Raw genomic sequence first — 12,617 nt, 5'->3', positions numbered from 1 at the left:
GCAATTTAGTATTGTTTACATATTATACTTTGGACATTTCAGAATAGTATACCCCATATCTTATTTAGTTTACAGAGTGCCCGCACACCTCTCGTTTTAGCCAATTGTGGAAATATGGATTTTTATGATCAGTTATGTCCCCTATCTTGGACCCCAACGGTTTCATGTATAAATCACAAGTACATGTATGTTCCCTCCAGTTCCAGTTATGAAGACGCAAACACATGTGCGTCCACCGTCAACATGTCCTCTTTCAGATCCGCCATGAATGGGCCGGATATTCTATTCCTAAGTATGAAATGCCACCGGCTTTATATGGTTCATTTATCCCATTTTACAGTCCAGGCGAGTAGGCCCTGATTCTGCCATTAAGCCTTTTTCTGCCTTCTGCCTCTGAAAGCTCCAGTCTGAGCTCGCATCTGTATCCATGAACTTTGTCCTACTCCCTGCGCGGCTAACGGTGCCTGACTCGACCTGTCTGCTTGCCAAAAACTGTATTTCACCTTCGAGATTATCTGCTCCGCTCCCCATCCAATGCATTCCTGTCTAGTAGTTTAAGTAAACATTCTTCCAGCTACCGAGCAAAGGGCCCGGCTTCTCTGTCTTTATGCAAGTAATTCATAGCCCTGTTACTATGGAAGATTTCTGCCCTTGCATCTAGTGTAGACACTTAGACGCTTGTACACGCACTCACAGTCAGTATAGAATAGATTTTATTCGAGAGACCTTTCCTTTTGGATAACGTAGTTCTTTAAACATAGGATGTTAGATATGATTTGGGATTAGGTTGACTTGACCCCCCAGACTTCTGTCTCCACATGTAGAGCTAAATGTCAAGTCCCCTTCACCCCCTAGTTGCACGTCAATCACACGTCATGCTGCTGCGCGCGCATCTCTGCCAAGTATTTCTGCTGACATTGCGAAATTCTTTCATGGAACCACCCATTTATGACATCATACCTGATGACGTTCTTTAGTTACGCCTCGTTACACCCATTTTAGTTACGCATGTATGTTTTTATCTCTGTTATCAACTGTTACGCCTCCTGCATCTGTTTCACTGTAATGCCTCTTCTATAAAAATGATTACCTGTCAATAAAGTATGTCCTTCACTTCCTGAACCTCCTTGGTGATGGAATATGGAGTCCATCAATTCGAATTGATTTTGGAATAAAGCCCGTTCCGAACCTCTAATACCACGGATTCTGCCTCTTATTTTACTGAGCTATTATTATAGATTTTCTGCATCAAATTAAGTACCGGTAATTAAATTATTTACCACATATATGGCGCCCGAATAGGGACACTTTCTCATCTCACGCGCCGGAGGTGCGTTGCAGGCCCGGTCTCCTGTCACAGCTGGACGGACAACAACGCGTACCCACAGGATTTCCTGTATCTCCCTCCTGCCAAGCGGGGGTAACTGAGGCTGCGATCAACACCCAGACGAGGCGGTGAGAAGTGCGAAGTATCCCGACCAGAGCCTAGCTGAGAGAGCAAGATCCGAGGTATACAGAGGCCCACCAGTGTCCGAAGTTCCGAAGTTTCGAGTCGAGTCCAGTCCGGTTCAAGTCCAGTTCAGTTCAGTTCCGAGGCCTTCCGTTCCGAGCTACCCGGTGAGTACCATTGTCGGGGAGGCGTTCTGACGTGCACATAGGTTGTGCCGGTCAAGACGGGTTTGGGTACACAAATCCGGTCTGCACTGTTTCAGCAGTGTATCTGTACTGTTCAGCAGTATATCTAGTATGTCTAGTATATAATTCAGAATTACCTTGTTAGTGCCGAGTATTATGCTTAGTGACTAGTTCCCTAAATGGCCATCATTGTTGTTCATTAAATGTTAAATGTTAAATGTTTTAAATACGTTCTGCATATTGTGGTGTGAATGACTGTTCATTATTGTGTTTTGTTGTATTAAACGTGTTCAAAATTAGGTATCAGATCAGTTCTCAATATGCCGCTCTTTTCGAAATTAAGACAAATCAAAACTAGAAAAGGGGTACTCGAAGAAGCTGTTCCCATTCCTCCTAGGGACACTCCAGGGTACTTCATGTATCATAAACATGGCCTAGACGCCATATTATTTCTTGATTTATGGGTAGACTACACCAAGGAATTACCCGAAAGTCAGAGGTGGCCCGCAGCTGGGACCTGGGATGCAGATTGCATCATGAAAGTAGAGGAAGAATTATGGAAAAAGAAAGCTAGACAGTCACAGAAAGATGCCATTGAATTATGGCGTAAAGAATCATATAGACGTACAGAAAAAGCACTCAGACAGGAAGAGAAAAGTAAGGAGAATTCAAATAAAGTCCGAGAAAATCTATTAATTGAAGAAGGTACTCGAGTAAAATCAGAACAAGTATACAGACAAAGAAATGCCCTTATGAATGGTATGTATCCTCTTCTGGCCGAAGGGTTACCTAAGGCTACTCCAGAGATACCAAAAGACTTGCCACCCCCATTGTTTCCGATAAAAGCATATTCCAAAGGGCATCCCAGAACCGCAGAAGATGTTTTCCTTTCCTCTTATTTAGACGACGCAGCTCCCGAGTATGCTAATACTGCGCCACATAGACCGCCTGCCGAGGAGGTTCAACGCCAAGACCCTCCTCCGTCTGTACCTCCGCAACCACAAACTCCGACACAAGTTCCGGCAAGCACATCTGTTTCTACAGTTGTATCCACACCTATGGTTGCTATATCACGTTCAACGAATCCTTTCACATCCAGCACCCCAGGTGGTGCTACAGGAAGTGCATCAAACATTTTTTCCACGCCACCCAGAGTAAATAAACTTTCCTTTCAAGAATTAGCCCACCAACGTACGCCCAAACTAGTAACTCCCGACATGCTTAAGGAACTTCTAGTAGATTGTAGATATGACCCTGTGCCCGGCAAAGAGGACGAAATGCTGCTGGCATCATTACGTATCCGACGAGCTGCAATATATTTAGGGAGGCTACCAGGAATGACTAAACATTTAGAAAACATATATCACTTTGTCCAGTCGGGACGATATTCTGAAAGTATTAATAGAGCCATGGAGTACCAGAAAGTGGAAATACAGGGGGAACTGTTACGTTTCCTCATAAATTGTGTGATCAGAAATCAAGACCGACCAGGGGTAAATCCGGAAGAAATGCGAATTCTTACCACATGGAGTCGGAATATATCAGAGGGGAGACATAATAAACTATTAAGTATAGTAGCTATGTGCCGAAAGATCCGCAAAGAAGTAGAACGAATACACGAAGAAAGATTAGCAGTAGACCAGCCTGAACAAACCGAGGAGGAGGAAGAATTAGAACTGCCCGCAGGACAGTTAGAAACCATGGCCTATGTAGGTAGAGGAAGATCTTGCAATAATACTAGATGCTTTACTGATCCGATACGTCCGATACGTCCAGATAATAGCAGAAATTTCCAAACCCCTATAATAAATATAAGGTCCCCCGAGCATTCGTTCCAAGCTGCTGACAAATTACTCCGAGAACGAAGGGGTTATCATATACTCGATTCTATGGACGAACAAGAATTAGCCAGGTCAGCCGTTCACTGGGTTGATAGTCCCGGAAAATATAGTGATGATACACTAGCGCACACGTTTTTGAACCTCACCCCAGATGAACAGCGTTTAGCTGGTATCTATATGATTCAACAACTCCTTATATTATATAAAAGCCAACACTCCGATCCTGGTCCCTTACCTAATATATTGACTGAATTACTCACGAATAAATGGAGAGGTTCAGGTACTGAGTTAATTAGAGAAATACTAGAATCCAGAAAGCAGTACATTCTTTTTGTATGCCCCGAACATGTCTCACTGCCCATCAAGGAAAGAATGACGTATTACATGGATAGACAGAATCCCTTACGCGAAGTGCACCCGATAAAAGGTGATGACAACCAGTTTAAACGTGTGTTTGTATACACACCCATATCTAAAATAGAACTATTAGAAATGAAGAAAGTGGTACCCAGTCATGATAAAGACCCAGCGGGTTTCCACCGAGAAATTAAAGACATGTTGCTCATGGGAGAATATACCTATCCCGACATTATGAAAATATTGAAAGTATTAATGCCTACGGGCATTTACGAAAAACTCAAGGAAAAGGATTGGGAGGTGGGAGACCAAAAGATAGATTGGACAGCATTAGAAAACGAAGAAAAAGCTCGAGGTCCAGGTTCAGGGCTTGGGGAAAAGACGAAAACACTACCAGGTTTATTAGTACAGGTACTGCCACGTTTATTAACTACGAAAAAGGAAGACTGGGGTGCAATCTCAGCCTGTAAACAAAAGCAAGATGAAGACACTAGTGATTTCTATGCCCGATTCGAAAAATGTTTTGGTATAAATAGTGGAATAAAAGCAAGTAGCGAATCGTATCCACATCTGTTTGTGACAAAATTACTTGAAAATTCCTTGCCCCAAGTTAAGAATAGAGTATTGAAATTCGAGAGTACCTGGCAAGGTAACACTCCGTCACAAATGTTACAAATGCTACAGTACCATCACAATAGAATTAGAGAGGAACAAGAACATGAACAAAGACGCATGAAAGACACGAAAATGAAAATGCTAGTTTCCCAGACAGTTCCAGCTGACGGTCATAAAAAGGGTATGACACAGTCCAGTGTTTCAGCAGGTCCTGTAAAAGGGACATGCAACTATTGTAAACAGCCAGGTCATTATGTACACGATTGTCCAGTTTTAAAACATAATATCGCCATAGGTAATACAAAAGAAAGACCAAGGCCACTTAGACAGGATCAGAACCAACAAGGAGCCCCGCAGCATGCACAGTCCACGCCAGCTCCGCAACAGTCTATGCCAGCTCCACCCTCGCAGCCTATTGCTGCCACACAAACAACGACACAACAGATGTACCAGACCGCACAGTATGACTATCCTGATTATCAACGATACTCATGAAACAGCCTAGAGAGGGAAGTTGGCTTACCCCTTATCGAGGTCCCTGTGGATCAAGAAGGACCTTATGTACACAGTGAACTATTAGGCCAAGATAGAAAATTTTTACTTGATACAGGGGCAAGCCGAACAACCATAAAACGTAGTGAAGTTCCAGGGGCACCCCTCTCAGGCTCACAGAATATTTCCCTTGGTTTTTCAGGAAAACCTATCATTAACGAAGTATCACAGCCTCTTCCACTTACGATTGGTCCCTTGACACGAACTACAGATTTATTGCTTACTAAATCATGTCCAGAAAACCTGTTAGGTATAAAAACATTGAAAGCTCTAGGAGCTATAATATGTTGTTCTCCGGAAGGAGTAAGATTGTTTCTACGTGATTTCAAAGGGCACTATGTGTCCCGAGACATGGATCACCGACTGCAGACTTTACCCACACATTTATGGGCACAAGGCCCTACAGATGTTGGTTGCATGAACATTACACCATATCGAGTCACACTAAAGACAGGAGTGGTATTACCACGAATGCGACAATACAAGTTACCCCCAGATGCTGTAGTGGCTTTACTGCAAATCATTGACGAGCTTATTACCCAAGGAGTGGTTGTGGAAACCGACTCCAATGTATGTAATTCCCCGATAATTCCGATTCTTAAACAAACTGATCCAAAAGCCCCGCCAGTATATCGATTGGTTATTGATCTGCGCGAATTAAATAAATGCATTATACCACAATACCCCGTAGTCCCAGATATTTCTTCATTACTGACAGCCATTGATTCCGAAGCAACATTCTTTACTGTAATTGATCTCAAGAATGCCTTTTTCAGCGTCCCAATAGATCCGGAAAGCCAATACTTGTTCGGATTTAGTTTAAATGGACGAAGCTTTAAATTCACACGCGCACCTCAAGGATTCACAGAAAGCCCCAGCATCTATAGCCAAGCACTGAAACGAGAACTTGACAGTATACACATGCCAGTCAACACTGCCCTGCTTCAATATGTCGATGATCTGCTGATCACCGCTAGAAGCGAACTTGAATGTGAAAAAGCCTCACTGACGGTTTTACAATTTTTGGCCGAAAAGGGGCACAAGGTGTCCCCTTCTAAGCTGCAATTCTGTGTCCAGCGAGTTGTTTACCTTGGGCACTCGCTGTCCAAGGAGGGAAGGCAGCTTACACCAGATCGCATCCAGTTAATTGCTAACATGCCAATACCCAAGACACAAAAGGAGGTACGGGCTTTCATAGGCCTCACTTCATACTGTAGGCAGTGGATCCCTCAGTATGCATTTCTAGCAAAACCACTCATTCAGTTGACAACGCAGGAGGCAGCCACATCGACTGTTCTCCCTTGGACTCAGGAACATACACAAGCTTTTGAAAGCCTAAAGAAAGCTTTATGTCAAGCACCTGTTTTAGCAACACCATGTTACAATAAACAGTTTACACTCTTTGTTACAGAACGCGAAGGTACTGCCTTGTCAGTACTCACACAGGAACAAGCAGGATCACACAAACCATGTGCTTATTTTTCTAGTACATTAGATCCCGTAGCTCAGGCTCTGCCTGTGTGCCTGAAATCAGTGGCAGCAACAGCTTTAGCAATCCGACAAAGCGATGCCATAGTGTTAGGTCACCAATTGACAGTACAAGTACCGCACGCAGTAGAGGTTCTTGTGAACCGAACACAAACACAACACTTGACTATAGCAAGACTCACCGGTTACGAATTAACATTGTTCCAGCCACACATAGAAATCAGACGTTGTAGTACATTGAATCCCGCCACACTGTTACCAGTAAACGGAACAGACCCACTAGCACATGATTGTATTGAAGTTATCACTATCACGACGAAACCCAGACAAGACTTGACAGACATCCCATTGTCAGATCCAGACCTGACGTTGTATGTAGATGGTTCATGTATGAGAACAAGTAAAGGAGAGTTAGTGGCCGCGTATGCAGTCACAACAGACACTGAAGTCATTGAAACAAATTGCATAAATACCTTGTCAGCTCAAGCAGCAGAGCTCATCGCTCTGACACAAGCCTGTATTCAAGCCACAAATAAAAAAGTCAACACATACACTGATTCACGTTATGCATTCGGAGTTGTACATGACTTCGGCGTGCTGTGGCGAGAGAGAGGTTATTTAACTTCTCACGGTGCCCATATTCAGCACGGACCCCTCATTCATGCCTTATTAGATGCCATACATCTACCCACTGCAATATCAATTATGAAATGTAAAGCTCATACGAAAGTTACTGATATCATTTCCCAAGGCAATGATCTAGCTGACAGAACAGCTAAACGGACTGCTCAAACTCACACATCTGACATGACAAAGACAATAGTTCCGACACCAACACATTGCATGATGGTTAAGGATCCCGCTCTTGACGTAATTGACATACAGACACATGCTACACCAGATGAAATAAAGAAATGGACTGAATTAGGAGGGATCCAAACGGATCAAGGATGGATGACGAAGGAAAAATCTGTATGGTTCCTTCCTGATTCCATGGTTCAAGTTATCATTAATACAATACATAGTCCAGCACACCTAGGAGAAAAAGCTATGCTAGACAGCATTCAACACATTTGGTTCAACAAACATTTACGAGCAGCAGCTAAACAAAAAGTTCGTACCTGTATGATCTGTTGTCAGTTTAACCCAGGTAAAAGCATTCCCGTAGAACAGGGTGGATTTCAGCCTCCTGAGCACCCTTTTGAAGTCCTCCAGATGGATTATATCCAGATGGAACGATGTCGAGGATTCAAATATGTTCTTGTAGTTGTCTGTGCTCTTTCCCGTTGGACAGAAGCATACCCGGTTTCAGATTACACTGCCCCGACTACTGCCAAACAGTTGGTTCGAGAATTTTTCCCACGGTACGGTTTACCACGTGTTGTCTACTCAGATAACGGCCAGCCGTTCTCATCCGAACTAATGAAACACGTTTCACTTTTGTTAGGCTATCAATGGATATTTCACTGTGTCCGACACCCCGAGGCAGCAGGTCTCGTGGAACGACATAATCAAACTCTGAAAATTAGATTGTCCAAAATATGTAGAGAGAAAGGTGTCGACTGGGTAGTAGCCTTACCAGTTGCACTCTTTTACATGAGAATGGTAGCGCACTCTCGAACAGGGCTATCCCCTTATGAGGTGATCTTTGGCAGACCACCAAATATGTGGGGGACGCCTATACCACGCAAAATAACTGATGTTGACTGTAATATGCTGACAGATTACTTGGCTTCCTTGATGTCTGCACTACAATCTTGTCGTTCACAGGTAGCTGCAGCCTTTCCCGACAACACCGAGGTGAAACCCCATGACGTAGTTCCCGGGGACCTGGTGTTATCGAGAAATTTTGACCGGAAGACTCAGCTGGATCCTAGGTGGAAATCGCCTCAACTTGTACTGTTAACCACGAGGACAGCCGTGAAGATCGAAGGTCGCAAAGGCTGGATACATTCAAGTCATATCAAGAAATTTTATGGACTACCGTTCGATGTAAACGATACACCTCGCGTGTCTTCACCGATTGACTCAAAGCTTCCTTTGGTTGAACAGACTAATAAGGAACTATATAAACTAAAACTACGGTCTAACAAGTCAGACAATTTGATTGTTTAAGTCCTCTCCGAGGTGAATCGGTCGAATTTGTCTCTGACATGTACCCCCTAGACTTGAATAGAGAAAGAAACCGAAAGATGCAGTTGAAACAACATGCGTACTGTAAATCACTGCGTAGTCATTGCACAGTGACGTTATTAATTTTGTTTTTCTTAAGTCTTTTAATAATCGCTGCAAGTATATTGTTGCATATATATTATCCTATTTCTAAACATGTTTACAATGTTACTGCTGAACATTCTTTTAGTGAATTACCCCCGCATGAGTTGCCCTATAGATTTGCGCTGCGCAATAACACTTTTATTAGTATGTTACATCATTCCCATCAGGCTAGCAATGCTACAAATTGTTGGATATGTGGCCGACTCCCTCCCTATCAGAACTATAAGGGAATTCTGCCTCTCTTTCCATATCCGTTCACACACAATGGCTCCTGTGGAGCATGGTTTAGTTTAATTAATTCCTTCAATTCAAACTCAGTAACTTATCAAGACAATTGGGTATGGGGAAACCTGAACCTAGTTTTACTCAAAGCCTGCTACCCTAATAAGGAGGGACTTCCCAAAAGAACAGGAACTGATCTAGAAAATGAAGTATATGGATTAGGGAATTTCACGCTTAATCTCATGATCCTGAATGTTGAATCCGAAGCTGCACCAATTTTGCCCGCTATGTCAGTATTTCCAGTTAAAGGTGAATTATGTGTAAGAAAGAATGGTTCCATACATATGGGCCATAGTAGATGCACCACTGTAATAGAATTCAGTGATCAAGGCAAATCTACATTTAGAGCTTCTCGCCATTCCTACTTCGTATGTGGTCAGACTGCATATATACGTTTGCCTCTAGATTGGGATGGTACCTGCTACATCGGATTCCTTTTGCCACCCGTTTTCCTAGCTCCTCCTGATTATCACAGAAATACTCATTTAGTACACAATAGAGAACGGAGAGATCTCCCAATAGTCGATTACACTGAAACAGCATGGGAAAAATACACAGATTTCAATAAAGGTCTCTTTCCCTATATAGGTACAGTTACCAATAGTAAGCTGATACGTAGATTAACCAGAACCCTTGAAGCAGTAGTGAACGAAACTATTTCCGCCTTAGGCAATTTAACAGAAGAGCAGTCTGCTATGCGGATTGTTGTGCTTCAAAATCGTCTTGTCCTTGACGTCATCCTGGCCGATAGGGGCGGAGCTTGTAGGGTCATCGGATCAAGTTGTTGCATTTTCATACCAGAAAATTCGCCGTCAGTATATAAAACAATAACTCGCCTTCATAAGATTGTAAGCCAGATACACCAGAATCCAGGCACCTGGACTTGGTCCGGTTGGTTTTGGGGTGTATTGTCAGCCTGGGGATGGAGGGTCCTATCCTTCCTAGGTATTGGCTTTCTCATACTATTCAGTTGCTGCTTATGCCTACAATGTGGACCAGCGATTTGTGGTCTGTGTGCCACATCGTGTATTCCACCACCAAGATTTCATTCATCCCGGAAGAAGAAAGAAGAACAAATGATGCTATATGAACAGATCGACGGATTGATGAAGATTGATATCTCCTAAGGGCAAGTAGGGGACAAGGAGGGAATGTGGAAATATGGATTTTTATGATCAGTTATGTCCCCTATCTTGGACCCCAACGGTTTCATGTATAAATCACAAGTACATGTATGTTCCCTCCAGTTCCAGTTATGAAGACGCAAACACATGTGCGTCCACCGTCAACATGTCCTCTTTCAGATCCGCCATGAATGGGCCGGATATTCTATTCCTAAGTATGAAAGGCCACCGGCTTTATATGGTTCATTTATCCCATTTTACAGTCCAGGCGAGTAGGCCCTGATTCTGCCATTAAGCCTTTTTCTGCCTTCTGCCTCTGAAAGCTCCAGTCTGAGCTCGCATCTGTATCCATGAACTTTGTCCTACTCCCTGCGCGGCTAACGGTGCCTGACTCGACCTGTCTGCTTGCCAAAAACTGTATTTCACCTTCGAGATTATCTGCTCCGCTCCCCATCCAATGCATTCCTGTCTAGTAGTTTAAGTAAACATTCTTCCAGCTACCGAGCAAAGGGCCCGGCTTCTCTGTCTTTATGCAAGTAATTCATAGCCCTGTTACTATGGAAGATTTCTGCCCTTGCATCTAGTGTAGACACTTAGACGCTTGTACACGCACTCACAGTCAGTATAGAATAGATTTTATTCGAGAGACCTTTCCTTTTGGATAACGTAGTTCTTTAAACATAGGATGTTAGATATGATTTGGGATTAGGTTGACTTGACCCCCCAGACTTCTGTCTCCACATGTAGAGCTAAATGTCAAGTCCCCTTCACCCCCTAGTTGCACGTCAATCACACGTCATGCTGCTGCGCGCGCATCTCTGCCAAGTATTTCTGCTGACATTGCGAAATTCTTTCATGGAACCACCCATTTATGACATCATACCTGATGACGTTCTTTAGTTACGCCTCGTTACACCCATTTTAGTTACGCATGTATGTTTTTATCTCTGTTATCAACTGTTACGCCTCCTGCATCTGTTTCACTGTAATGCCTCTTCTATAAAAATGATTACCTGTCAATAAAGTATGTCCTTCACTTCCTGAACCTCCTTGGTGATGGAATATGGAGTCCATCAATTCGAATTGATTTTGGAATAAAGCCCGTTCCGAACCTCTAATACCACGGATTCTGCCTCTTATTTTACTGAGCTATTATTATAGATTTTCTGCATCAAATTAAGTACCGGTAATTAAATTATTTACCACACAATGCTAATTCCATATCATATGTTTCTTTAACTAATCCCCACCATTCCATTACCGATGGGGGTGTTGGTGAGATCCACACGCGAGCGATTGTCAATCTTGCGCTGACCAATAATATTGAGATTAAGTCCGCATGTCTGCCAATAGTACTCTGGGCTCCAACTAATACCTCTGTTGCTGAAAACAAAACTGCCCTCCCTAATTTCTGGGAGAAACTTTTCTCCATTCTACCACACTTCAGTGTATGAGTCTCCACCCTCCAACCACAGGGATACATTCAATACACTTCCACAGCCTGGGGAAGCTGGATCTAATCTCCCTCACATCCCATAATAAACCATAGGCCATCCAAAATGCATCCCACTGGTTCTAGCAGTCAGACATTTACCACACATGGAGGCTAACTACTGCACACTTACTACACTTAAACCATACATATAACATGGTATGTCAGTGCAATGGTCTGGGAGTCATAGAGACTAATCCACCAGTCTTGACACTGAGTTATGTTTTGCTTCTGAAACATAGGTATGTCCACCACCATTCATTTAGCCGTCAGAGTTCCACAGACCACTCTTCTGGTATATCACTGCTGGCCTTGGTTCCCAGTGCTATCACAGTTGCCAATCAGAGCAATTTTTCCTCACAATCCCCCATGGGCCATCTCAGATGGTCAATATAGAGCTGCCCTCCTCCCCTCTTCTGCTCATAAGAGCCTTCTTATGATCTTGAGTTCCACTTTGCCCATTGCCATAGCCCTTTGACCCCCATTGTTAGACGTTAGCTTTAACTTTCTGAGTTTCTCAAACCTTATCTGGCATCATTCACAGACCACATTCTTTGTCACCTATTCTCCTTTAGACCCCTCTGCCATGTTTCAGTCCCTTTGACCTCTCATCCACTCTCAAACTACTGTGCCAGCGTCATACAGCATCTCCTATTACTCAGAGGTCAAAGTGTAAGAGTCCTTGCTTGCCATTCTTTCTGCATGCTCTGATGTTTCAGCAAATACTAACCAGTTCTTCAAAAGGGCTGAAAAAACATAGGGGTTTCTATGAGTTCACAGCATAAGAAGAATAAAAAAGAAACAGTTTCAAAAGGGATATCCTAAAAGACTTGGCCAAGAATCACGTAGGTGCCATCCTGCTTTTGGGTTTCTTACTTCTCGTCCTGATTCTTCTGTGGCTTCTGGTGTTAATCTTCCAACTTGTCCTGACCCAAGTCCTCCTTTTCTGGGTTC

The 12,617-nt window shown here is 43.2% G+C and overlaps 1 protein-coding gene across 2 annotated transcripts in view; it reads left to right on the top strand.

The window, feature by feature from the left end:
* LOC146809301 (HLA class I histocompatibility antigen, B alpha chain-like) overlaps positions 1-12,617 on the top strand; it is a 362,969-nt gene that overhangs the window by 303,040 nt on the left and 47,312 nt on the right. The gene's annotated exons all lie outside the window — the stretch shown is intronic.

The sequence above is a fragment of the Triturus cristatus genome, chromosome 7 (genome assembly GCF_964204655.1).
Source record: "Triturus cristatus chromosome 7, aTriCri1.1, whole genome shotgun sequence".
Classification (NCBI taxonomy): Eukaryota; Metazoa; Chordata; class Amphibia; order Caudata; family Salamandridae; genus Triturus; species Triturus cristatus.
This window is presented reverse-complemented; position numbering and strand designations above follow the sequence as displayed.